Source organism: Sphaerodactylus townsendi, linkage group LG04, assembly GCF_021028975.2.
Source record: "Sphaerodactylus townsendi isolate TG3544 linkage group LG04, MPM_Stown_v2.3, whole genome shotgun sequence".
NCBI lineage: Eukaryota > Metazoa > Chordata > Lepidosauria > Squamata > Sphaerodactylidae > Sphaerodactylus > Sphaerodactylus townsendi.
This window is the reverse complement of record NC_059428.1, coordinates 120,241,141-120,267,245: the sequence shown is the minus strand read 5'-3', so window position 1 is coordinate 120,267,245 and position 26,105 is coordinate 120,241,141.

Sequence of the window (26,105 nt, the reverse complement as noted above, 5' to 3'; positions counted from 1 at the left end):
ACAGAAGCTCAGCTTTGATCATCCACTGCTGGCAGAAACATTTCCCCAGTCCACCTTTCTTATAATCTTCAGGCTCCTTAGGGAAAAGTAAAGCATTCAGTTTCACAGCTCACCATAAGAGATCATGGCTGGGAAATAATCTTACGCATAAATCCAATGATCTCAGCAAAGCTGCAAATACAGTCCAGTTCATGAAACCAATTCTAGTTGAAGGGGGATGCACATTTTGAAGTTCACCATCAGGGCCCAGATGAACATCACAATGCAGATGTTTTATCTAGACGTATCCAAATTGGTTGCATGTTCTCAGAAGCTTGATTCTGCACATGGTTCTCCCTTGTGGTTTGTTTTCTTTGGCTTGTTACTCTTGGAGGAAGCAATGTGTTGCAGTTCTGAGAATTACTCTAGAGAAGAAACTAATCTGATCCTATTGCTTTATGAAGTTCTGGAAATCTCTCTTTATTTCCTGTGTTTCTGGCAATAGGCTTCATGACAACCAAGCCCAAGTAAGTTGGAGACTGTCAACATGTATGGATCATTCCTAGCCAAATATGTGAATTAGGAGTAATTCCTTTGTATTCTATCCCCAAATTAGTAGGCATTTTTTTCCAGCTCTGCCGTTTGTGAAGTAGATGGCTCGGCAGTATAACATCCTGATTTTTTTTAAAAAAATCCTTGCATCTTTTCAAAAAAATTCCTTTACAGCTCCTCTGCCTTATATATGAGCATATTCAACTATCACCATTCTGTCCTGTGCTTTCCCTTTGTTGCTTAACCAATTTGTATTTTGGTGTACACATGCTAGTAGCCTCTTACAAATCACAGAAGCAGCCACTAGATGGCACTTGATCTGAAACTGAAACAAATACTTCAGATATTTTTTCCATGCTGATAAGAGTGCCCAGTGGAGACTGCCTCTATGGATTGTCACATAGAAAATGACAAAAACCTGTTCTTTTCTGCTCGAGACAGCAATGGTGGTGCAAAGTGCCATCAAGTTGCAACCAGTTGGGGGTAACTCCACAGAATTTTCAATGCAGGAGACGAACACAGATGGTTTTTCAGGACCTGCCTCTGCATAGTAATCTTGGACTTCTCTAGTGGTCTCCTATCCAAGTATTAATCAGGCCTGACACTGCTTCACTTTTGAGCTCTGAGGAGATCATACTTGCCCGGACCATCCAAGTCAAGGCTAAAGACAGCAATACTAGATCGAATACACTGACATTACATAAGGCAGTGGTGGCGAACCTTTGGCACTCCAGTTGTTATGGACTACAATTCCCATCAGCCCTTGCCAGCATGGCCAATTGGCTATGCTGGCAGGGGCTGATGGGAATTGTAGTCCATAACATCTGGAGTGCCAAAGGTTCGCCACCACGGACATAAGGTATATTTTGTTGAACATTAGGAGAAGTGCACTAACAGAAGCTTGATAACGGAACCAATTACCTTGTTAGGGGTGGGCTCTCACTCACTGTAAATTTTTAAGCAAAGATTGGACAGCCATTTATTGAGAATGCTCTAAGTTTGGAGTTCCAGCACTGAGAAAGATGTTAGACCAGATAGCTTACAAAACCCTGTTCAGCTTGAGGAATTTGTGAGTCTGATGCTATTAATCTAAGACTGTCACTTCATGTGAAAAACAATGATATGAATGGGATTCCCTTCTAAATGTGATTTAAATCATGTTGTTGGATTGGCGCTGAAACACCTTGAAGAGCACCTTGAAAATGAAAATCTTGCCTCATTCTGCGCATATATGCACTTGATTGTGAAAAATACTTCAGAAACTGAGAGGATGGTATAGATAACTGAACTGCCTTGTAATGAGAAAGATTACCTCAGGGTAATTTGGTAATGGAGGAAAGGCAGCATGGTATAGTCTGATCTTGCCAGATCTTGGAAGCTAAGCAGGGGTGGTACTTAGATGGGAGACCACCAAGGAAGACTCTGCAGAGGAAGATAATGACAAACCACCTTTGATTTCACTTATCTTGGAAGCTGTCTGCTAGGGTCACCATAAATTGGTCACAACTTAATGGCACTCACATATGTAATTTGTTAATATAAATGGGTTCAAAGCCAAATGGTAGCAATAGATGTTCAAAATTCAGCTTCCTTATACTTCCTTCCTTAAGCCCAATAAACTTAATTTGGGCCCTCCTTCCCACTCCCATTCCATAATACATTCTCATGAATGGTAATAGACTTGGAGTCTTGACCTGGATAGTGCAGGAAAGACCTCTCTCGCCACGTCTCAGAAGCTAAGCAGAGTTGGTCCTAGTTAGTATTTGCATGGGAGACCACCAAAAAAGTACAGGGTTGCTTCAAGGAAATGAGTAATGACAAACCACCTCTGAACATCTCTTGCCTTGTAAATCCCATGAGAGGTCATCACCAATTGGTTGTGACATAATGGCCCTTTAATCACACATACTATAGACTTGGAATTCAGACTTGGACCCAGGAAGAATCCATTTTCCTCCACACATGCTAGGGGTCTAATCCCAAGACTCTACATGAATCCATAAGAGTAAAATATAGGATTTCATTCTAGGAATCCATGGGGCTACTAACAGATCCTCAGCTGATATCATGTGGAGGTGTCAGCTATATCAACCCGAACCCTAACATGGGTAGTGGACATCCAACTGTAGTAATTTCCCTGTCCACACTACCCTACTTTTTAAAGCTGCCGCACAATGTAATCATATGCAGCCCTACATTGTTCTAAGTCCATCATCATCAAAGAGCTTAAAATGATATAACACCATTTAGGATTGCTTTAGTAACCAAACAGGAGCATCTCATCCATGCCATTAGTGCCTCCACATGTGCCCGTGCTATTTTAAGAAGAATTCAACTTTTTGTAACAATTCCAAGTTCTGAAACCACAGCACACGGGAAGGCTTAAGGTAGGCAACTTCTGTTGAGATAAATTACATATTTTTATATGTGTCTTTTATAGTTCTGCAATAAAGGGCTGGAAAAAAATCTTGCTTGTTGGAATAGTTGGAAGAGAGATTAGGGGGAGGAAAAGGCAATAAGTCAAAGAGGAGAAGGGGATTGGGTCTTGGGAATGGGAAGTTCTGCTAGGTGAATGTGTTCCACATGTCCTTTCCCCACTTTCTGTGGGGCCTTTTCTTCACATAATGTGTTGTTAAGCGATCCCTGCAACTGAATGGTACTCTTAAAATGTGGGTGTGATGAAGGGATTGAGAAAGCCATGCATCAAACATCTACTTGCGCACTGGCAAAGGTGTGCATTATGACATGTGGAACAGCCTTAGTGATTTTCAAGTAAATATCAACACGTTTTCAAAGAGCCTATGCACTCCAGAAACCATATTAGAAATGCTTAAACCACTTCTGAGTACAAACCAGTTCAAATTCTGGCATAGAAGACTAATGTCCCCACCTCTTCTTACCCGAAGCAACTCCAAATATCCTCTGAAATCCTACTTCTGTGGGATGGGAGAATCCCAGGAAAAAAAAGAGGAAGAAATTTGAGAAACACCGCAGGAGAGGGGAAAGACTGTGGATCTTTTCAATGGAATCCAGTCCTCCATAATTTTTAAAAAATTATCTCTGGAATAATGGGTTCCATTTATGTTCCATTGTGCATTTGCTACTGTATGAACTTCTAGCTAAAGTTGCTGAAATATTTCAAACTAGAAGAGTTTTGAAGCTTTCTGATATGGAATTACAGCCAGGACAACTTTTTTTTCAGTGGTTTCCTTTTGGAGGGAGCTATGTGCAAGCCTAATAATTTGAAGTGGAATCATCATTAGGAGGTAATCCAGCGTTGATTCATACTGGCGATGATTGTTTAAACATGTGGTATACATATTCTGCTTCACATGTTTAGGACAAACATTGTATTCATGTACGGTTTACACTGGTTTTGATGTATTACCAGGAATACAGCTCAGGCAGGCGGCACAACTGAGAAAGGCAGTGAGATAAGATTGGAGGCTTTTGGGGAGTGACTCTGTCCGTTTATGTACTCGTGGTCTGCTTTGCAGCAAGCATTCATTTTCTTTGGGATTGATTTTATTTAACACACACATTTTAACCTCTTCAGAACTCACTGCACCTCAGTTCAGACTCTTGTCAGGGTTTCCAAAACCTAATAAAGTTCAACTTTTCCTCCAGCTTCACAGGAAAAGTGAAAGGAATCAGTATAGCCAATTAACCACTGCAGAGTGTTCCCTGCCCTTGCCCTGCTCTGATGTGAAAAGTCACACTACTTCTGGAAAGGGGTGGAAAGCAAGAAGCATGCACGGAAAGCAAGACGCATGCACAGGGAAAGCAAGAAGCATGCATGGAAAGCAAGAAGCATGCACGGGGCAAGAGGAAGAGTCAGAACAAGAAATCTTGCCCCAACATGCCTCCTCTCTCAGCACTTCTGGTCTCATTGCGTGCCAGAGCACCGGTGCTTAATTGGCCTAAGTGTTTTGTTTTCCTCGGGTTTTCTTGCTCCTCCTGGTGTTCCCCAATCCTCCCAATAGCAGTTCCTCCAGGAGGGAAAAATCAAGAAAGTAGGGGTGGGCAAAATGGTGGATTCATGTGGCTGTGAGTCAATAAAATACCCCCAATAAAAGATTCTGTACTACATAGGAATCCACCCCATTTTATTCAATAGGGCTTCATCTAAAATAAGTGTTCTTAGGAATCAAGCCATAGAGACCCTACTGGTAATGCCAAACTGTAAGCAAGTATTATTTTGTTCAAAGATCAGAAGACTTCAGACTTGGCACCAATCTTGAGAACGAAAGGAGTATACTCAGTCTGCTTTTCTAAATGAATCTGCCCTTGCAGTAGTAGTAGCAACAATTATGAATCATCTTAATCCTGCCCCATCAGCCTTTTTGAAAGCGATGCAAGATCTCTGTTCACCCAGGATTTTGGGTAGTCTGTCAGAATGAATTTGAATCTGCTGTTTTAATAGAACAGCTTCAAAGTGGCATTGTTTTTACTAGGTTTTTCAAATGCTTTTAAATCCTTTTTATTGATACTTTAAATGATCGTTCCATTTATTTGAATGGATCTTTATTGCAAATTCCTCCGAGCGCTAAAGAAAGTGGCGTGTAAATATTTCCGGGGGACATATTGAAGCTCTTAGGTGCAGAATGTCCTACCTTGCATTGTGGAAACGAGAATGAAAGATGCACAGAAATACGTGTTCAGGTTGCTTAGTTTTTACAGAAATGTTTTCTTTATATTAAAATGAGAAAACGGAGCTCCAGTCCAGCCTCGGTGTTCTTCTTCCTTCCACACTTCAGGTAGACAAACCTTGATTGTTTGCACATTCCATGAATGCAGCTCTGGGGTTTTATCACTTTAAATGGCAACATGTGTTCAACAGGAGGAAATGACAGTATACGAAGTACCTAACGTTTATTCCATTCATCCGACTTTGCACCTGAGCGGAGGGCAGGAGGTGAAGAACTGGTCTAAATCTTGAAACCTGTCAGCTACTTCACACCAAAGTATGTGACACAGGTGTCTGAAAGTCAAAGATCATTCTATCCTGGTATGCCCCATAAGGAACAGGCTGGGGACTTGACAAAAGTCATTCAAAGTGGGGGCCATTTCAGTGACCCCCCCAGGTCAAAGGTCATCCTGCTCTCGGTGTCTTATGAATGCTTGACAGATTAAATGCCTGCCTCCTGCGGTGAACAAATAAGCCGTACATGTTGAATGCATTTAAACTTCTTGTGATTAGATAATCACTCTGGATCAGGAAAATTAGGGGCCAATGTAAACAGTCAGCAGAATCAAGGAGTGAAGTGTTTTCCCAAATATATCACTCAGCACTCAAATTACAAGATGGGGGCGAGTGTAGAAATAATGAAATTCACAAGCCCTACTTTCTGAGTTCCAGAAAATGGATGCCCAACTTACTTCCTAGAAATTGTAGCTGGCAGCATCTGAAAAGATGGGAAAGCCCCTATAAGTCAGCAGCCAATACCACTCCAGTTGCCAGTTTTTATCGTGGATGGATTGCATGTCTGAATGAGAAAAAAGGAACATTACTGTAGAAAATGAGTTTGTCCTCACTGAACACTTCTAGATAAATTCATTTTCTGTATTCAGAGTGGGTTGAGAGCCAGTGTGGTGTACTGGTAAAGAGCAGGTGGAATCTACTCCAGAGAACCTGGTTTGATTCTTCACTCTTCCACATGAGCAATGGAATCTTACCTGGTGGATCAGATTAGTTTCCCCACACCTATATTTCTGTGGGGTGACCTTGGGCTAGTCACAGTTTGTTCAGTGCTTTCTCAGCCCCACACCTATATCACAAGGTGCCTGTTGTTGGGAGAGGAAGGGAAAGGAGTTTGTAAGCCCCTTACAGGAGAGGAAGGGGGGGTATAAATCCAAACTCTTCTTCTTCCCACCCTGTAATAGGTATACAGACAGACAGACAGACAGACAGACAGACAGACAGACAGATATTTAATTTATATACCCCCCTCCCCCGGAGGGCTCAGGGCGGTACACAACACAATAAATAAACAATAATATAATAATACAGTAGGACTAAATATAGTAACAATACCATTTACAATAGCCCTAACAATAAATCAACAATTCAAAAATTCAGTAATACTAATAATTCTGTATCAGGTTAATAGACTTATAACAAATTAATAAATGTATAGCAGCAACAGCATAACAACAGCATAATATTCCATAACAACAGGGCATAACAACAACATAACATCATTCTCTGATACCAACCAACGGCTTCTCCATATAGTGCTTCAACTTGAGTGTGAAACATTTTTACACATGTATTGTCAAAGGCTTTCATGGCTGGAATCACTAGGGTATTGTGAGTTTTCCGGGTTGTATGGCCATTTTCCAGTGGAAAACCCACAATACCCTATTTTTACACACGTTTAAAATCCTGTATAGTGAAAAGCCCCAGGGGGAGGGGATAAAGCCAGAAAATGGTTGCTATTTCAGGTGACTTTTTGGAAAAAGGCAGATTGCAGAAGTCTCCGAATAGCTCTCAGCCACCACAGTTAAATGGAACCTGTGTTTTCATAGATGGTATATCAGTAGGTCATAAATATGTAAAAAGGGGGATTTTTTCACTTGTTTATGAGTTTCACAGAGGCATCTAGCTAACCATTGTTCAACATGGAAAGCTAACTTGGATGGTCACTGGTCTGTTCCTAATCAAGATTTGGCAAAGTGTCTGTCCAGACACTGACTCATGAGGAAAGGGAAAATATTTTCCGAAATTGACAGAGATGAGCGATTCCATACATTAAAGTTGCATGTTTCTTTGGGTTTAAAGTAGAGTGCCCTGGACTTGGAGAATTTTTTATGCAGCCTACTGTGCTCAGATGGTGAATCACACTTCCATCCTTTTAACCACCATCTGGAGAACAACGTACACTTTGAAAATTCAGAAGTTGGACATCCCAGATCCACACATCACTGGAAACCCGAGCAAATGCCTAGCTTTTCTCACAACAGGATTCACCCTCATTCAGAAAAAAAGTCCTGCAAATTGATGTTTCCTAAAGGCCTTATCTTCGGGGAAACTATCTTGAAATGTGCACGCTCAGTTTTCATGTACCAGCTGTTTTCCATACCTCAAAGTATGCTGTTTACTAGAGCAAAGAACAGCTTGCATTCATTATTCAATCCCAAGGAAATTTTGACTAGTTCTTGAGTTGCTTTCCCTTGGAGGGAAGGGAAAGTAGTTCAGCACAAGTTCACATTGCTGCTTGAATTGATGAGAAGGGCTGTTGCTAGAGACGTTCTGTGATCACACATTTTATGTGTGCATTGTTAGGACAGATTGTTATTTATTCATTCAAGTTGCAATCCCATTTTATTTGTCTTTGAGTCCTCAAAGCACTGGAAACACATAGGCAGTCAATCTTAAAAGCCGTAGAGCAGTGGTAGAGCCAGTAGAGCAGTGGCTGGGGATGGCACTGCAGCACTACCTCCAAAGGTGCAATTGGTGGCATGGGTGCCAGAGGTGAAGGAGAAAAAACACTTTTCTCCCAAGGAAGCCAATCGATTGGAATGACTCATGCCACCCTTTTTGGTGGCATAAATCTGCACCTGGAAAAAAGGACGTTCCCAGGCTGAAACTGCATTGGAAGTCAACTAAAATTGGCTCCACCCCTGGGAATGGCACCAGAACATCCCTAGCCACTCCAGCATGGATTCCTGTGACAGAAGGGCACTGGTGTGCATGGCAGCTCCTATGTTCAGGCACTGCATAGTCTTGCAGCACTCCATTGTCAGAATGACAGCTCTTCTGCTGGCGTATTAGTATATCACCATACCAAAAACAGGGGGAGATAAATTTTTACACACACACACACACACACACACACACACACACACACACACACACCTAGATTGGTATTTAATTATGTGGCTTTTGTGACATAGAAGAAGCCTACCATTCCTGTTCTAAACTGAGTTAGACCATTCTAAACCCAAGGATTTCAAATGACTTAGAAAATATATATCTGTTTAGGATGGCACTGTAAAGTTGAATTTTAGTATGTGATGAACGATGCAAGAAGTAGATCTTGCCCAGGTAAACTATTTTGGAATAGTTGGAATTTACCTCTACGCTGAAAGTATCCAAGGAAACATATAGCATTAAAACTATGAATCCGGTTTATACAACCAACACCTCTCAGCATACTTTCTGTAGTATTCCCACTTTTTCACTCACACATTTCCTCCTCACTCCTGCCCCCATTTCATTTGGGGTTTGTCCATACAAGCTCCATGATACACAGCACAGCTTATAACTGGTCAGAGTAGAAATGTCCTCCCCCTACCCCCGAGGAAAAACATGGTTTTGAGTCAACCTGACCTCTTTCCAAAGGTCAACCAAGAACATTTCTTGATTTCTTCCTCTTCATGTGTCAAAAATACACTGTGGATGTTCTAGGAAACTGTCATGCCTCTGGCAGTGGAGATTCTGCTTCTGGAGTTTGTATAGTACAAAGGGCAGGACTTGCTTTCTTAGGCAGAGGCGTAGCTCCAAGGGGACAGGAGGGTGCGCAACGCACTGGTTGCCCCTGCGGAGGCATTCTGGGGGTGTGGCAGTTTGGAGGGGTGCATGGCACGTGCAAACACTGGCCGCACTTCCCCCTTGCTCCGTCGCTAGTCTTAGGTGCATTCCAGTATTATTAAAAATATTGGTAGAAGTTGCATTCATAACACCTGGAATCTAAGTGCAGTTCTCACCCAAACCCAAATGATTGGAATTCAAGAACATCTCTTCGATTTCAGTACCTTACTCAATAATCATATTCAAACTATTTTATTAATAAGCTAAGAACAAGAAGCAGTTGAAACATCCCATAGTATTTTTCCCCTTAATCGTGACTCATGTTTTCCCATGAAAGGTATAAATGTATGCTCAAAGAAAAATTGCGTTAATATCTTTTATTATTGATTTAACCTTTCTTAAAGTAACAAGTCATGTAAAATCCTCTTAAATGTCCAAATAATGCTGATGGTTTATTTGTGCAAATTACATTTTCTTATAAATCCTGTTTCATATTAAAAGTAGACATTTATTAAATGTACATTTTCCCCTTTTAAGCTTGGAGAAAGACCATAACAAGGGACTTTTCCTTGGAGTGTACTGCTAAAGAACATATAAAACCTGTTTTTTTTCCATAATTCTCAAGACCCTGGTTTTGTTGTATATTTTGTATACAGATACTGGGTCATGATTGCAGTGTGAATGGCCATTTTCAGGTTTTCTTTTCATTATCTAAGTTGCTAAAATACCTGTATATTCGTTAGCTAAAATTATTGCTAAAAATGGAATAATTGTTTTTGTGTGCCCAACATTGAGTTTATTTTTGTGGAAGTTGTGCAGTTTACACAGGATAAGGCATATGTGTGAAACAATAAGCAATGTCAGTTGCACAAATTGGTTAGCAAGGTCTATTCTCTTGCTTTCTCTTGACTGCAAACCCTTCAGAAACTCAATTCCATCAAGATGTTGGTTTTAATCAATCCTAAAATCCTAAAATCACATGAACTTCATTCCAGCTTTTGCAAATGTCTGGTATTATTATTTTGGGGACCCCACTTCTAGGTTTTTCTATCCTGGACTCAATGGCCAATTACCCACAGTGGCCTGTTTCCCACCCTTGCCCCGGTCTAGTGCAAAAAGTCACACCAGAAGGGCTCTTGCTTTCCCTGGGGAAAACAAGAAGCAGGTGCAGTGCAAGAGGAAGTGCATTGGGACAAGAAATGTTCTTGTGTTCTTATGTTCTTCTTAAATCTTGCCTCCTTTCTCAGTTCGCCACAAAGAGGAAGTGCGTTGGGACAAGATTTCTTGCCCTGACACACTCCCAGTCCAACCGCATGCCCCAGCACTGGTGGGTAATTGGCCAACAAGCCAAACACACTCTGAAACCCTGTAATCAGTCAGTTATTTGACTGAACCAAGCAGTCACAGAAAACTTCTTGTGAATCCTAATACCGGTGTATACCATTCCTCTTCATAGGATGAAATCGTGTTGTGAAAATGATGAGTCACTTAGAATATGTATTAATCCTTGTTGGAGAGAAATAGGCAGAAAGACATTTTAGTGCCATGCCATGTTTTTGAAAATCCTCATAAAACAACAACATACCTCTACAAGTCAGTAGGTGCTGGACTGAGGAAAGGATAGAATATTTTGCCCAAGTTTAGGCTTTTCTGCATCAGTCTGATCATTCCTTCCTTTTCCCTCCACAGGGACTCTTGACATGGATCCTTTTGACCGCTTTTGGACAGCCAGCATGATGTAGTACTTAAGAACAATGGACTCTAATCTGGAGAGCCAGGTTTGATTCCTCCTCCACATGAGCGGTGGACTCTAATTTGGTGAACTGCTTTCCCCCCCTCTTTTACACATGAATCCTGCTGGGTGACATTGGGCTAGTCACAGTTCTTTAGTACTCTCTCAACCCCACAAAGTGTCTGTTCTGCAAGGAAGGGAAAGATGTCTACCTCACAAGGTGTCTTGTGAGAGGAAGGGAAAGGAGTTTATAAACTGCTTTGCGACTCCTTACAGGAGAGAAAAGTGGGGCTATAAATCCAAAAGCTACCACCACCACCGCTATTGCCTCCTCCTCCTCCTCCTCCTCCTCCTCCTCTTCTTCTCAACATTTTTGGTGCTTCCCTCATTTCAAGAGAACTCTGCACTCATTGGCATGTTTGAATAACGATGAGATACTCCCCCTTGGAAGGGGGAAAAGAAGGGCAAGTTTGCAGAGACATTACACAACTTCATCCTTAAGGTCACTTGGGTGTTAGGGCTGATAGTTCTCTCAGACTTTTCACCTAAGCACCCCATAAGCTCAAAACCCTTTCCCATTGGTCAATGGTGATGAGACAATTTCCTAGAGGGGTCATGTGACCCTCATACGGGCTTCACAAGAGCTGGAGTTCTGCTGCATCCTGACTTTCGACCCCTACTTCCCACAAACTCAAACCCCTTTCATATTGATCTGGGATGAGGTTATCTGTTATTCTCCTGGGGTCACATAGACCAGGAGTCACTTCTGGATCAAAGCAGGGGTCATTTCATGTCACATGGAATATAACTTTGGAGTCCAGTGGAAACAACCACAGAGAAAGGGATGGTATAAAAGAAGTAAACAAACAAAGAAAGCACATCTCCCAATAATACACCTTAAATTTCAACCAGTACTCATCATTTATATAGACTCTAATCAGAATTAGATTTTTTTTTCACATCACATGGGCTCTGTTTAAGGTTGTCAACTCTGGCGTGGAAAGTTTCTGGAGAATTGAGAGGTGATGCCAGGCAAAGGCAGAGTTTGAGCAGGTTTGGTTATTCCTATGGACAGTCACATTGATTATGATTTTCACATAAATGTCCTCCAAATGACTCCTCCCTCCCCTTATATGATTGTGTGTCAAAGGAGAAGACATACAGAATACTCATCTGAATACCAGAGCTGGCCTTTTCCATTTGGTGGTATAGTGGATGCTTCTGTAACTAGCCAACAATGCTGGATTGAAATACTTCATGTGGAATGAGGCATTTAAAAAAAAAAAACTGCACACAACTGTTCTCAATATCCAACATTTGTGCATTTTCATCATGTTGTGTGACTGCAGATCATTGCCCACTGCTGTTCCACACATCCCAGGACAACCTCAGTAATGAGATACTGTTTCTCAAAAGAAATTGGGATGGGGAAACACAAAATTAATACTTCCCATCAAACAAACAAAACCAGACTCAGGATATTGGCGAAGAAAAGCGTTTCAGCTTGAACTTGGCTATTCCTTTGAATTTTTATTGCAAATCTTGTGCCAAGTGTAATTCTCTGGTGGCTGTCCAATATAATAGTTTGAGTGTTTAAAATATGCATAATTATAGATTTGTACTGTGACAAGTAGGACACATTAGCAGAAAAATGACAGAAAACGTGAACTGATGCCCTAGTTGAAGATGAACTATGAGGTGGTCAAATAACCTAGATTGGTCCCATGTTTATCACAACTTATGATTGAATTGCAGAATAATCAGAAAGGGTTGTTGGGGGCTAGTACTGTCAGAATCAGAATAGGCCTTTCTTTTCTTACATGATCAGAGAAGTATTGGCTTGAGGCCAGCAATGTGCAGACAAAAATGTAAACAAACTTAATGCAGTCCCAGTGGCAAACAGTTTTCTGTTAACACCAAGCACTTTCCTTTTTGTCTATCTTATAGGACCTAGAAAGTGCTTGCACAACTTTCTGGCCTAGCAGAAATATGTCCTGGGTTACACTATGTTTGATATAGCGCAAGGAGACAGTACAAAGTGTGTTTTCCCCCACACTTCTTATAGAGGCAATGGTGCATGTGGAAGAGATGTTTTTATGGATGGGTCTTATTTACTTTTTATAGTTTTACTGTTGAAGGTCTGGTCTAAGAACAGAGGGTTTGAAAGAAGGGTCCATGTGAAAAACTTCCAGTGGAGCCAAGCCAACGGTGACCTATGTCTGTTCCCAGGCTTGGCTTGCCTACTGAACAAACAAACAAAAAATACAGTCACAGAACTGCAATAATTAAGTTAATACACACACAGAATGTACTGCACGGAACTGTATTTCCCATGTGGCACTGGAGAATGTGTATTTGCAATGCAATTTTGAACAGCTGATGAACAGAACATGCACAGATTTGAGAAAAAGACTGGGAAAAGGGGTCTCGCTGGAATATTACAGAAACAGGCTGGGTGCTTAGCTGCCATCCAAGACTTAAGACCATGAAGGAAAGTATGTCCTTTCTAATGTAAATTCCTGACCCCAGTGGTGGCTTGGATGAATAAGGATGGGGGATAGCCACAGGGAAGTACTGTGGGGAAACTGTATGTAATTGAGAACAATTTTGAACACTTAATTAAAAAAAAATAGTCAAAATGTGTAATTCAATTGTGATTTGAACAAAGGACTTGTTTAAAATCCTGGGGCAGTTAAATGGTCACTTTATGCCAAATCCAGAGCTTGTGTGCTCCCCGACATATTTCCAGCTGTTTGACATCTATTCGAAATCCATCTACTACTCAGTAGAATATCCCTTTCATTCTGATCACCACAATGAAACAAAATGGAGGGTTAACTGCCAGGATTTTGTTCTGCCTCAAAACATCTCAATTGTTCAATTCCATACTCCTTCTCTCATCCTTCCAATGTCAAATGAACGAAGGAAAATTGTCACTAGCTGACCTGTTATCTTTCCCTCAAGTACTGTTGAAGAAAAAAAGTACTGTTCCCTGCTGGATGGCCTGCTGGAAAAGTGGCAGTAGTGGCTAGGAGAGTCTTTCAGTGGTGACTGAGCTGTGACCTTTCATAGGCAGAAAAGATCTTGTCCTGGTGATACAAGCCATGCCAACATTGAAATTAGATTTCTGAAATGTACTACACATGGACTGATTTGAAGAGTGCTTGGAAACTTTAATTGGACCATAATACTTCAGTCAGAATTCTGGCTTGAGTGGGTTACAGGTAGGGTTGTCAGCTCCAAGTTGAGAAATACCTGGAGATTTGGGGAGTGGATCCTGAGGTGGGTTGAGTTTGGGTAGGGGAGGACTTTGGGGTGTAATGCCCCAGAGACCACCTTCCAAAGTGGCTATTTTCTCCAGGGGAACTAATTTAGGTTGCCTGGAGATCAACTGTAGCATCAAGATCTCTAATTACCACTTGGAGGTTGGCAACTCTAGTTGTAGGGACCATATCACTCTAATCTTGCTCCATCTACACTAGCTTCCAGTTTGCTTTTAGAACAAATTTGAGGTACTTGTATTAATCTTTAAAGCACTATATGGCTTTGGGTCTGCATATCTGAAGAACCACCTACTGCCATATGAACCTACTGAAACATTACATGTAGTCATCTTTGGAGGCCCTGTTCCATGCACCCCCATAATCTGAAGCTAGATGGTGACAACCTGGGAAAGGCTCTTGTAATCATAGCACCCAAATTATTGACATCCTTGCCCTGGGAGATTTGTCAATCTCCTCATATCATTTCCATCCACTAGCAAGTAAAGCCTTCTTGTTTTGTCTGGTGTTGTCTCACTGATTCTGACCAGTGGTGGGATTCAGCTGGTTCACACTTGTAGCTAATCCCACCACTGCGGGGGGGGGGGGCTGGCCCCTGCGCCCCCCCTGGCCCACTTGAGCCAGGGGGCCATTGGCTGTGGCCCTGCTGGCTGCTGCAGCCCCGCCTCCCCCTCAATCTCCATTGGTGATGGCTGCTGCAGCCCTGCCTCCCCCTTGATCTACTGCTAATGGAGGTTGAGCTGGGGGAAGGGGGCAGCAGCAGGTACCGGTTGAGCAGGGGAGGGCAGCACCCCACCTCCCCCCCAACTCAACCAGAACCATTTGTTAAATTATTTGATTCTGGACATTCCTCTCATTCATGTGTTTATGTATTGCAGGGGTCCCCAAACTACGGCCTGGGGGCCAAATGTGGCCCCCTGAAGGCATTTATCTGGCCCGCCAGGCATGGCGGCGATGGCTCCATTCATGTGCAGTGGGGGCTCGAGGGAGAGGAGGAACCGGCTCCAACAGCTGTTGATTGCAGTTACATGATGGCACCCCCAAATCTCCATGAATTTTCTGACCCAGAGTTGGAAACCTTACATGTGGCAATGCCTGCTCCGCCCTTCCCTCTCAGCTACTCCATGTGTTGCTCTCAGGCTTTCTGTTCTGCCTCACTCCCATTGGCATCAGCCAGGCTGGCGAATCGATCGCTGGCTGCTAGGGAGGAAAGAACCCAGGAAGATACCTGATCCTGGGTTAGATGGAATGTTTCATTGGGAAAGTTCTGCTTTTTTTTTTTCCCCCCCCCAGGGGGGGGTTCACGGGTTCAAACCCTCCCGTTACTTGTCCGAAGCTCCGCCCCATTTGTGGTTTTTTGTATTTTTAGTGTTTTTCAGTTTTTGGCCTGTAGGGGGGTGCAGATTTTAGGATAGCAGCACCAACATTTCAGGGATGTTTGGTGAGACTCTCCTGATGATTCTACCAGGTTTGGTGAGGTTTGCTTCAGGGGGTCCAAAGTTATGGACTCCCAAAGGGGGAGTCCAATGGGAGCTCTGTTTCCAAGAGCCCATAGCCAGAAACATCTGGGAACAAACAACCATAAGCAATATTCCTTATATTTCAACAACTCTTCCTCAGAGGTGTAGTGCAAAACATGGGGTGGGATCATAGAAGATTCCCACATACTGCAAGGGGCATGATTTTTGTCAATTCCCCATCCTGTGGAAGACCTCCAATACCACTGTGCTGTCCCCTGTCCATCCAGTGTCTTTTTGGAGGGTGGCATTTTGGTCCAAGAAAATGGGGGAGGTGAAGAAATAGTCTATGGAATCCAACACATAAAAGTTCCATTTTTTAAAACTATCTTCTGTAAATCAGTCTATGTTTTAAACTAAAATTGTACAATACAAACTATTGTACATATCTTGTACCAGGTAACATTTGTGATACTGGTTGCTAGTGATAAGAAATATTTTCTTAAGTCTGTCCTGAAACGTCTGTTTAACTTACATGGTTACAACCTATATGTGTATTGGGGTTTCATGTTTCCCCAAACTATTCCCGGGAGGCTCCCATCCTGCTAAACTAGCACGTATTTGGGATTTCTTGCTACACTAGAATGGAAGGGGGCAGGGAAATTGTACCTCCATGAATAGAAGTTCTATTTGATGAATTTTTAGGATTCAACCTGTGTTCTAGTTTTAAGAAGAGGAGGAGGAGGAGGTGGAGGAATTTGGATTTATATCCCTCTTTCCTCTCTCAAGGTAGTGTTTCCCTTCCTCTCTCCACAACAGAAATCTTCTAAGGAAGGTGAGGCTGAGAGACTTTTAAAGAACTGTGACTAGCCCAAGGTCACCCAGCAAGAATGTAGGAGTGGGGAATCGAACCTGGTTCTCCAGATTACAGCTCACCAACTTTTGACAGCTACACCATGGTGGTATAGTGGCACTCCAACCCGATTTGGTGGAAATAGCTAACCTAGCCATTGCCTTTCTTCCTTAACTACTCTGCATTTGTGACTCTTATCCTCATCCCAGGGAGTGATGGCCCATTCTTAAAAAAACAACGTAAGCTTTCAAAAGGCTAGGTTTCTCCTGCCGTTTTCTAGGGAGGGGGCTTTCCAGAAATGTAATGACATCAGCAGTAATGTGTTGCCTGCAACAATGCACTGACATCACTCCATGCATTTGAAATGGATCTCAATGTATCACCAGGGGTGGTGTGGTATTTAGGCAAAACTCTATGGTTTAAGTGTACAGTTTTTTTCCAAATGCCAGAAAATCCTTGGTGTCTTCCTGCAGTTTCCTGCCATTCCTCTCCTGCCAACTTGCTGAGAAGCAGCGGGAAATGCCTGATGATGGAGGAATCCTTTGCTACCAGTGGGGGCTTGCCTAGTCTACTTGAGATACTGGACCCATCTTCCAGCTTGATCAGTGTCATTTTCCTTTTAGCAGCTGCATATGTCACATGGGGGCTTTGCAATGCTTATCAAGCGTTTTGCACTGCTTAGCCTTAATCCTTCAGGAAGGGGGAAAAATGTATTAACGATGCTATTCCCTCAGCAGGCCAAAAGGAACATTACAAAGAAGTTCAGAAATGTATTTTGAAGTTAATGAAAGAATGTAACTCAGTACATATCAGAAAGTTGGGATGTTGCAACCCCCTTGAAATGTAGCTTACTGTTGCGGCCGAGCCTATTAAATTTTCTGAACCGAGGCTGTGGCGCTTGGCATCTTTTCGTCTGTTCTGTTGATAAGTACCTAAACAGGATGTCCTTGTAAATTAAATGAAAAACAGCTCTGGAAGGTTTCCTCCCTCAGGAATAAGCAGTAAGATTGGCAGATGGTTTAAGTGGAAATACACAGGAATGCACTTTAGCCAGTACTTGAAATTGTTCCTGCAGATATTACTGAGGTAGATTCATCAAATCCCACTGGGCATCCATCTGCAATGAGTCAGTTTTTAATGGCCTGGAGCAGAATACTCATAATCTAAATTGTTTCGGAACCACCACAGTCTCAAGGAGGAAAATGTAAAAATAAACTCACAAGTAATAATAATTTTGGCTAGCTTCTCACGGCACGCTGTTTAATTTGGTTGCTATAACCTAGTTAGCAATGATCACATTAATAATCCGCTGGGAAACATGGCAGGAGAGCTTAATGCCTCATTTGTGCTCACGTGTTTGCATAGTAGGGTTACCACTGAAAAATACCTGGAGATGTTGTGGGGGGAGCCTGAGGAGAGTAGGGTTTGGGGAAAGACTTCAATGGGGTATGATGCCATACAGTCCACCTTCCAAAGCAACCATTTTCTCTGGAGATCAGTTGTAATAGCACGAGATCTCCAGCTGCCACCTGGAGTTTAGCAGCCCTAATGCCTAGGCCAGAATCCAGATGTGGCTGTGCTTTCTTCCAGTTTTTTACTGGTTTCACCTGCGCCAAAAGCGTCCTGGGAGGGCTGATAGTGCACACCCACATCAGCTTCACACATGGCTCCCAAATGCAGGATCAAAACATTTGTAGATGTGCTCAGAATAGGTCCAGGCTGTCTATATATCACTAGATGAGTTAAGAGAAATCAGCTGTCTATCTTTCTTCCTGCTGGCTAATCAATGTATAGATTCCTGTCATGGCTTCCTGACTCCATATTAGCACTGCTCGATTGTGCGTCCTCAGGCTAATAGTATCTTGCTTTATAGATGAAATTGTACTTCCAGCTCAATATTGTCAAGGCTGAAAGTAGTAGAAATAGGATTTTTAAAAGGATATTTTTGGTTATGTTCAGGTAACCAAGAAGCCGAGTTCCAGAATGAATACTTAAGGATTACATGTGATAAATTCAAACTTGAGTGAATTACAGAGTGGTAAAATATATGCATTTTGCCTCCTGCATGTGGATTTGCATGTCATAAAGCCACAATTCAATCTGACCTTGTTTGCTGGCATATTTGGACCAGTTATAACAACAACCTGAAAAGAAAAATTCTTGCAGATCCCAATCTCTTCCATTAATGAAAAGGAATTCCCAGCTCTCCTAGCATGTTTCCCAGTTGATTATTAATGTGATCACTGCTAACTAGGTTATAGGAACCAAATTAATTAACTGACTGTAAATCTTGTGTGTATTTTAAAACTGGGTCAGAAATACTGCATTTTGTATCTTAAATATTTTTTTCTCCATGGTGAGAATTTTAACAGTTTGTACCACTAAGGAAGGTCTGTTGGCCAAAACACGTTTGGTTTTTATGGAAACATGTTTGGTTTTTTGCCATTTGTGAGGCATTAAAGTTGTGTTACTATATCCATTGTAACCCTTAAGCATTCAATATGATATTAGGCTTGTTGTCAACCTTCCTGGTTATCAGGTCTTTCTGAGTTGAAGTTTTTCTACTCCTTTCCATTTGGGTTCATATACATTATGTTCATCATTTGACACTGGCAACCTTAGGAGATGACTTGCACGTCTGAATATCACAGGTTGTACATCATAGGGCCCACAATGCTTTTTAATGGAGTCAGAACAGTTATGTATCAGTCATCAATAGCAGGTTCTGTCTCTTTCTCTTCTACACATACTATATCATATGGTTTAGCCAAGAATGCCAGCCTTTGATGTGAGTCAAACAGCAAGAGTAAAAGGGATCTTGACCCAGAGGCATAGCTGGGCCAAACTGTGCCCGGTGCACAGTCTATATTTTCCTCCCCCACCCCCATGGCAACCCCCCTTCCCACACTTACCTTAGTTCCTTTCCTTTTTGTAGAACTTTTTCAGGCTGAAAAAAAGGTTTATTCACAGTTCAGGCTTAAAAACGGCCTGATGGGAACTATACTTCCCAGGAGACCTTGTGAGCCCCAAGGTCTCCTGGGAACTGTAGTTCCTCAGGAGGGGCCTGTGGGCGATTTTCCACACACACCCAGGCGTGTGCCCAGTGCACAGCACACACCCCTTCCCCTTGTAGCTCCGCCACTGTCTTGACCCCATAGCTATCAGCCTGTAAATTGGATTAGTGGAATGTGCAACAGCCCAGGACACTGGATTGTTTGTGTATATACATGTGGGCAGACATATTTAAATTATATTTTCTTTTTTTTAAAAAAATGTAAGCTACTCTGTGTCTCCACTGTTGGAAAAAAGTGGGGAAAGCATTAAATAAATAATCTATATATGCATGCATATTTGGGTGCTCATGTTCTAGCAGTGGCACATGAGTTGCAAGACCAGAATAGGCAGAGCTACCATGGGGTGAGGTGGGGACAAACATCCCAGGTGCAGGCACAGGGGGAACATTGAATCCCTCCCCCATCCCTCCCCACCCCTCCGTACCCCTCCCTTCAGGCATCCAATGAGAATGGGTGAGTCCACAATTACCATATCTTCTTAATTTGTAGTATTTTCATGTCCAGATCTTTTTATCTTTAATCTACGATTGTCTATCTGTCTTTCTATGGCTGTATCTATACATCATTGCATATGTATTTTTGCAGTCATTTGCAAATGATTTACCTTGTCCACAAGAAAATTCAGTGATGAATTATCACTGTATTGCAACAACAACACCAGTGATGTGTGGATGCAGCTTACCTAGCTATCTTCTGTTACCATATGTTGTCAGGGAGACACATAGGGCTGTGCATTCAGGAGTAGCCAAACTGAAAATAAACCTGAAAAAATCCATTCTGGGTAACCTGACTTCTGCATTCAGCTCAGCTTGGGATTTTTGGGGTTTGGGTTAAAAAAAATCAAAGCCAAAAAAGGTGACATGGTGGTTCAGCTTTTTTCAGATTTTTTTTTTAAAAAGAGGGTCTTTTAAAACTGAATTTGAAAAATACCGGAAAAAATGGTGCACACTCCTCAATACACATTTTAGTATAAATTAAGCCCTACATCCTAATGGAAGAAATCACATTTCTTTGACTACTTCTCACTCTGTGCCCATGAAGTTGCTGGCTGAAGTTCTACACCTATCTGAAGAAGACCCTCAAATCTAGACAGAGACCTAGACACCCTTAATGTGGGAATCTGTGACTACAAAAACACCACTACAAACTTGGAAGGAACACTGAGATCCAGAAATCAAAAATAAGACATACATTTTATGGAAAATAAGCAGGGAGTGAAGCCTCACATAGCTAAAATACTACTAATAACCCAATACTCAGTATTCATTGTTAGGCACGTACCACTGATCTTGTTTGCTGGTTCTTCAGGGCAGCTGGTGGGGCAGTATGTGAAACAAAATGCTGGACTAGATGGATCATGAGTCTGGTCCATCAGAACTCTTTTTATGCTCGTGTGTCCAGATGGAGAATGGGATGCAGAAGAATTCTTCTGTCTCCAGATAAATATCAGAGTTCATACACTCTTTCCATATTTGAATACTCAGAAGGATGTTGGTGAAGGCTTATGAATATAATCAAACCAGTCAAAAGGTTAAAGGAGGGATTTTTTGGAAAAATTCCAAATACAGAAAAATAGGGAGGGTTCCTAGTGGAAAAGAGCAGTCTTAGCCTGAGTTTGGCTCTGATGAGCAATTAAAACTTTACAAATTGATCCCAATGGAGAAACTGGAGAAAGGCAAGGAATGAAATAAAGATTTATCCAAATTTGGATATGAATAGTATTATTTATTTCCTGACTTCATTTCTAGTCTGCCTTTGTCACTGACACTCAAAGGGGCTCACACAATGAAAAGCAGCACAACAGGAACTGTATGATACATACAACAAAAATTCAATAAAAACTGGATTGCAAAAAAAATAGAAAATGCACTTTAAGATGGCATAATGCATTCAGTAAAGTTGGATTAAAAACCTGATGAACAATTCAATAGTTCAATACTAGTAGTTCAATGCTAGTAGTGAAATGTTCTGGTAGCAGTTAAAGGTATGATAATTGATTCCTTGGGGTCCTTCTGTAATGATCTGAATGCCATGCAGTAGGCAAGATGGGCAGCCCAATACAGAAGACTCATCTTAGGAGGCAGTACAGCTCTGCACCAACACATTTGCCCCCTCCCTGGTGCAAGGGGCAAATGCGCCAGCAGAGTGGGGAGATACCCATGTGGGCTGGTGCCTTTCATGGGCTCAGAATCTATTGAGGATCACTGGCAGAATGACCCCACTGTGCTGGAACCTCAGTCAACTGAACCTCAAGCACAGCCAGAAGCCTCACAGGATGCAGACAGAGCTGGCCCAAGTCAAGAGTTAGAAGCCGGAGTGTTTGCAGAAGCACCTCCAGCCACTGAGGGCCAGCCTAACAGTCCACCCAGGTCACCTGAGTCTGCAAGGCAGCTGATAATTTGCACCAGGCAGGAACTGCCCTCTAAAAGGCATGGTGCATGCTTGGAAGCCCTAAGGCAGTGCAGAGAATGCTGTGAGTCAGCTCAGGATCAAGACTGAGCCACAGTACAGGCTTATAAGAAATTACTTTAGGAAGTGGAAGTTACAGGTGCAACATTGTTGACAGCCCGACAACTGTCTGCTGCAGCCACTTGCAGACTGATTCCTTAGAACTCTGACTTGGAAAAGATTGCCTGAGCTGATCTTTCTTGGACCCTTGACTGCCTCTTACCAGACCAGCATGGACTCTTCCTCTGAACTTGCAGTGAGACTGCTCTCTCCTTCTCCTGCATCTCTGCCTGCTATCAGCTGGAACCTGACTCTCTGTGAGCCTGGCAGGCCAGGACAGTGCTCCTCAGCCCTGCTGCCACAAAAGATGGAAGTCCTGATCATGGTGGAGCTGTACTGGTATCCGGAACAGACAGTGGTGTTTGCAGCGGGGGGGGGGGGGGAGAGGCTGGGGTATTTTTAAGAGCAGAGCTGACATTAGTCAACGCCCACTCCATGTCTGCAGCCAGTTGCACTGCAGCCCTTGCCTAGACTTACCCTACCCTTTGTGTTGGTGTAAGTCTGCTGGCCCCAGTGGAGGGCTTTCCAGCAGCATGGAGGTGTTTTTGCTGTTTTCTCCCAAGCTGCACCTCTAGAAAGCCTTCTGGAGTGCCCAGGCATCTCCACTGTCTGCACTGTGCTGAAGACAATGGAAGCAACTTTGCAATTGTGCTGTCTGAAAAAAAAACCCAACCCAGCCTAAACAAATGGAATTGGTTATGGGAATCATTGGAAACCTTTTTAGTTACCACTCACATTGCATTGCGACAAGGTTATTTAGATCTGTTTCTTGTCTATGAGGTCAGCAGAGTGATGGTTTGAACCATGCTCCAAGCTATATTTATTAAGCAAGTTGACTGTCATTTTTTGCTTTCAGAATCAGTCGAGGACTGGGATGAATTAATGACTGGTGGTTCAGGGGGAAAGTGTCAAGTCGTGTAATGTGTGTCTCTCCTCATTTTCTTACTCCAACGCCGTGGTCCTCAGCAGAACTGTACCCTTCTAGGTCCTATGAAGTCAGTGGGGTTAAATGGGTTAACTCTGCCTGGGCCTGCACTGTTAAACACTTAATATTCTGATCGATACAAATTCAACTACTTAAGTCTTCATCCATTTGCTTGTCTGCTTCTTTTATCGCTCGCTGTTCTGCATCCTGATTATTGTAAATGTATGTACATAGATTTCAGAAAAGCACGTTATCAATTTATTTTACTTTAAAGCACGTGATTAAATCTCAAGGGTGTTATGTCAGTGAATACTATCACCATAACTGGGAGAAGAAGCAATACAACTCCACTTCTTGTGTGGGCTTAATCAGTTTCCAGCATGAACACCTTTTCAGTGTTAAGGTCTTCTTCAGAGACATGCCACCAGATACTTTTGACTATGAATTTACTTAGAATATCCATTAGCATGTAGATGCAACATAATTAGAGGTGAAGGAGGACAGTGCTCTAATACTTTAATAGTTGTAAAGGGTTGCTTAGGTTCCCAGGTTCCCCCTAGCCACCAGTGAGGAATGGGAAGAGGAGAGTTTGGATTTATGCCCCACTTTTCTCTCCTGTAAGGGGTCTCAAAGATGTTTACAGAATCCTTTCCTTTCTCTCCCCGCAACAGACATCTTATAAAGAAGGTGGGGCTGAGAAAGCCGAGAGAGAACTGTGACTGGCCCAAGGTCACCCTGAAGGCTTCATGTGGAGGAAAAGATTCTCCAGATTACAGTCTGCTGCTCAGGTGGAGGACTGGGGAAACAAACCTGGTTCTCCAGATTAGAATCCATCTGCTCTTAACCACTACACCACACTGCCTCTCAGGGGTAAGATTGCCTGATCCAGGTTGGGAAATTTCTGGAGATTTGGGGTGGAGGCTGGGAAGGCTGGGACCTCAGTGGTGTACAATGCCATAGAGTCCATCCCCAAAGTATCCATTTTCCCCAAGGGAACTGATCTCTGTAGTCTGGAGATGAGCTATAATTCCAGGGTATCTCCAGATCCTACCAAGAGGCTGGAATCAAGGTGCAGTGCTCTGAAAAGCTGCATCTGCTTCAATTGTCCATTCCCATTCAACAGGAATCCTTTTTGATTTTTTCATCTAGCAACCCAACTTCCATTTAAGAGCAGCAAGCTCTGCTTCTAATCATCTCACTATACTAAACATGTTTATTTAGATCAGAACTGACTGTGACATTGAACATGGAGTTGCTGTCCAAAAAGGACAAACTGGTATCATATATCTTGCTTTTCTTCTAGAAATAAGTACTTTTAGAAATATGTGATGAGAATAGAAATAAGTGAAATTCCTGGTTTCATTCTGTCATAATTTCTCTGTGTATCCACCCATAGGCAGTCTGTTTTGTTCTTCATTTCCTTTGTTCTGATTTTGGGGGGGGGGGGTATTTTGACCAAAAATATGCACTCAATTTTATATTTTAATTCATTATTAATGGTAAATTATTCATCTACTTACACTGCTCCAAAGTCCATGAAGGAAGGGTAGGATTAAGAAGAAATGTGATATTTCATATATTTGACTGAATGAACTCATATACTGTTCATAAAAAACACAGTACTCTAATGAATATGTATATATGAACATATGTCTCTGTGTATATATAATGTCATTTTAGCTGGCCAAATTAGAGGAAGAAAGAAAAGTTTAGATGGGTCCATTCTAATTTGTCATTTGTCAGTAAGTGGAAAGATCAGATATGGAGGAGAAATTCAGTAGTAGACAGTGTGGAATCCTTTAATCTGGGTTAGTATTTTAGACTGCCTGAGTCCACTCCAGGACATAGTGTGGTCAGGAATAGGAAAAAAAAGGGAAGATGCTGTTACTGCAGCTCCATAGCTCCATCCCAGAAAAGAACCTAAATTATTAAATTGCATTCCTGTTTAAAACTTGATCACCCCCATCCAAAGGGAGAGGGGGCAGATCCACTCCTGGGAGGGGCAGGGCAGCCACAGCAGCAAATTTGCTTTCTCTGGGGCACTTACCCCAGCAGAGGAACGAAACCACCACCTTGTGCCCCCCCCCACAGGAACGCAACACAGGACACTCTGGCATGGTACCTCCACTGTATCACTGTGGGAATGGCAGTCAGGCATGACCACAGTGCTACAGTTGATCGCCCAGCTGGTGGATGAGGCTGCTTGTCTCCTTACTCCTTACTTAATGCCTACCATTAAGGTCACAACACAGCTGGGTTTTAGTTATTTATATACCTTTATTTGACTACAGGATTAAGTTTCAAGTTTTATAAATAAAACCCCAAATTGCAGCATATATAAATCACAGATGAGCAGTGACACTAAAGCCCTATGTATAAGGTGAAAAATCAGTGTTGACAGGAGATAGAAGCATGAATGTTATTACATCTTTTCTTCTGATTTCTTGGTGGACATATTGAGCTTTACAGAAGTCATTTTCACACAGGTTAGCCACCTGGGTTCAACGTTTTGGGCAAGAATGTGTGTGTGTGTTTTATTGCTTATCTATATCATTACAGTGCTTTTGTGCACTTCCTGGTTTTTCCCAGGCCCTTTATCAGTATTTTTTCCTCAAATTTGATTTGCTCTGATGTTTGAGGACAGATCATAGTATTGCTGGGATGACTACTGTGCGGGTGAGAAAATTCAAACTTTCTCACATGACAATAATTGTCTCTAACCCTATCCTTACAGTGGCCATTTTCTCCCCTTGTCCCAAGGTTTTTTTTTTTAAAAAATCATCACTAGAATATATACCAATATGTGAAGCAGGTTTCCCAATTCACCAGTTCTATTTTTTTTAAGTAAGTCTCTAGCCTCTTCTACTGCAGAGTTATAAGGGAAAGCCATATTTCTGCAATGGAAGCAGGTAAAAACTGTTAAAACAATGGAAGCTGGGAATTCAGAGAACATAAGAACATAAGAACAAGCCAGCTGGATCAGACCAAAGTCCATCTAGTCCAGCTCTCTGCTACTCGCAGTGGCCCACCAGGTGCCTTTGGGAGCTCACATATAGGATGTGAAAGCAATGGCCTTCTGTGGCTGTTGCTCCCGATCACCTCGTCTGTTAAGGCATTTGCAATCTCAGATCAAGGAGGATCAAGATTGGTAGCCATAAATCGACTTCTCCTCCATAAATCTGTCCAAGCCCCATTTAAAGCTATCCAGGTT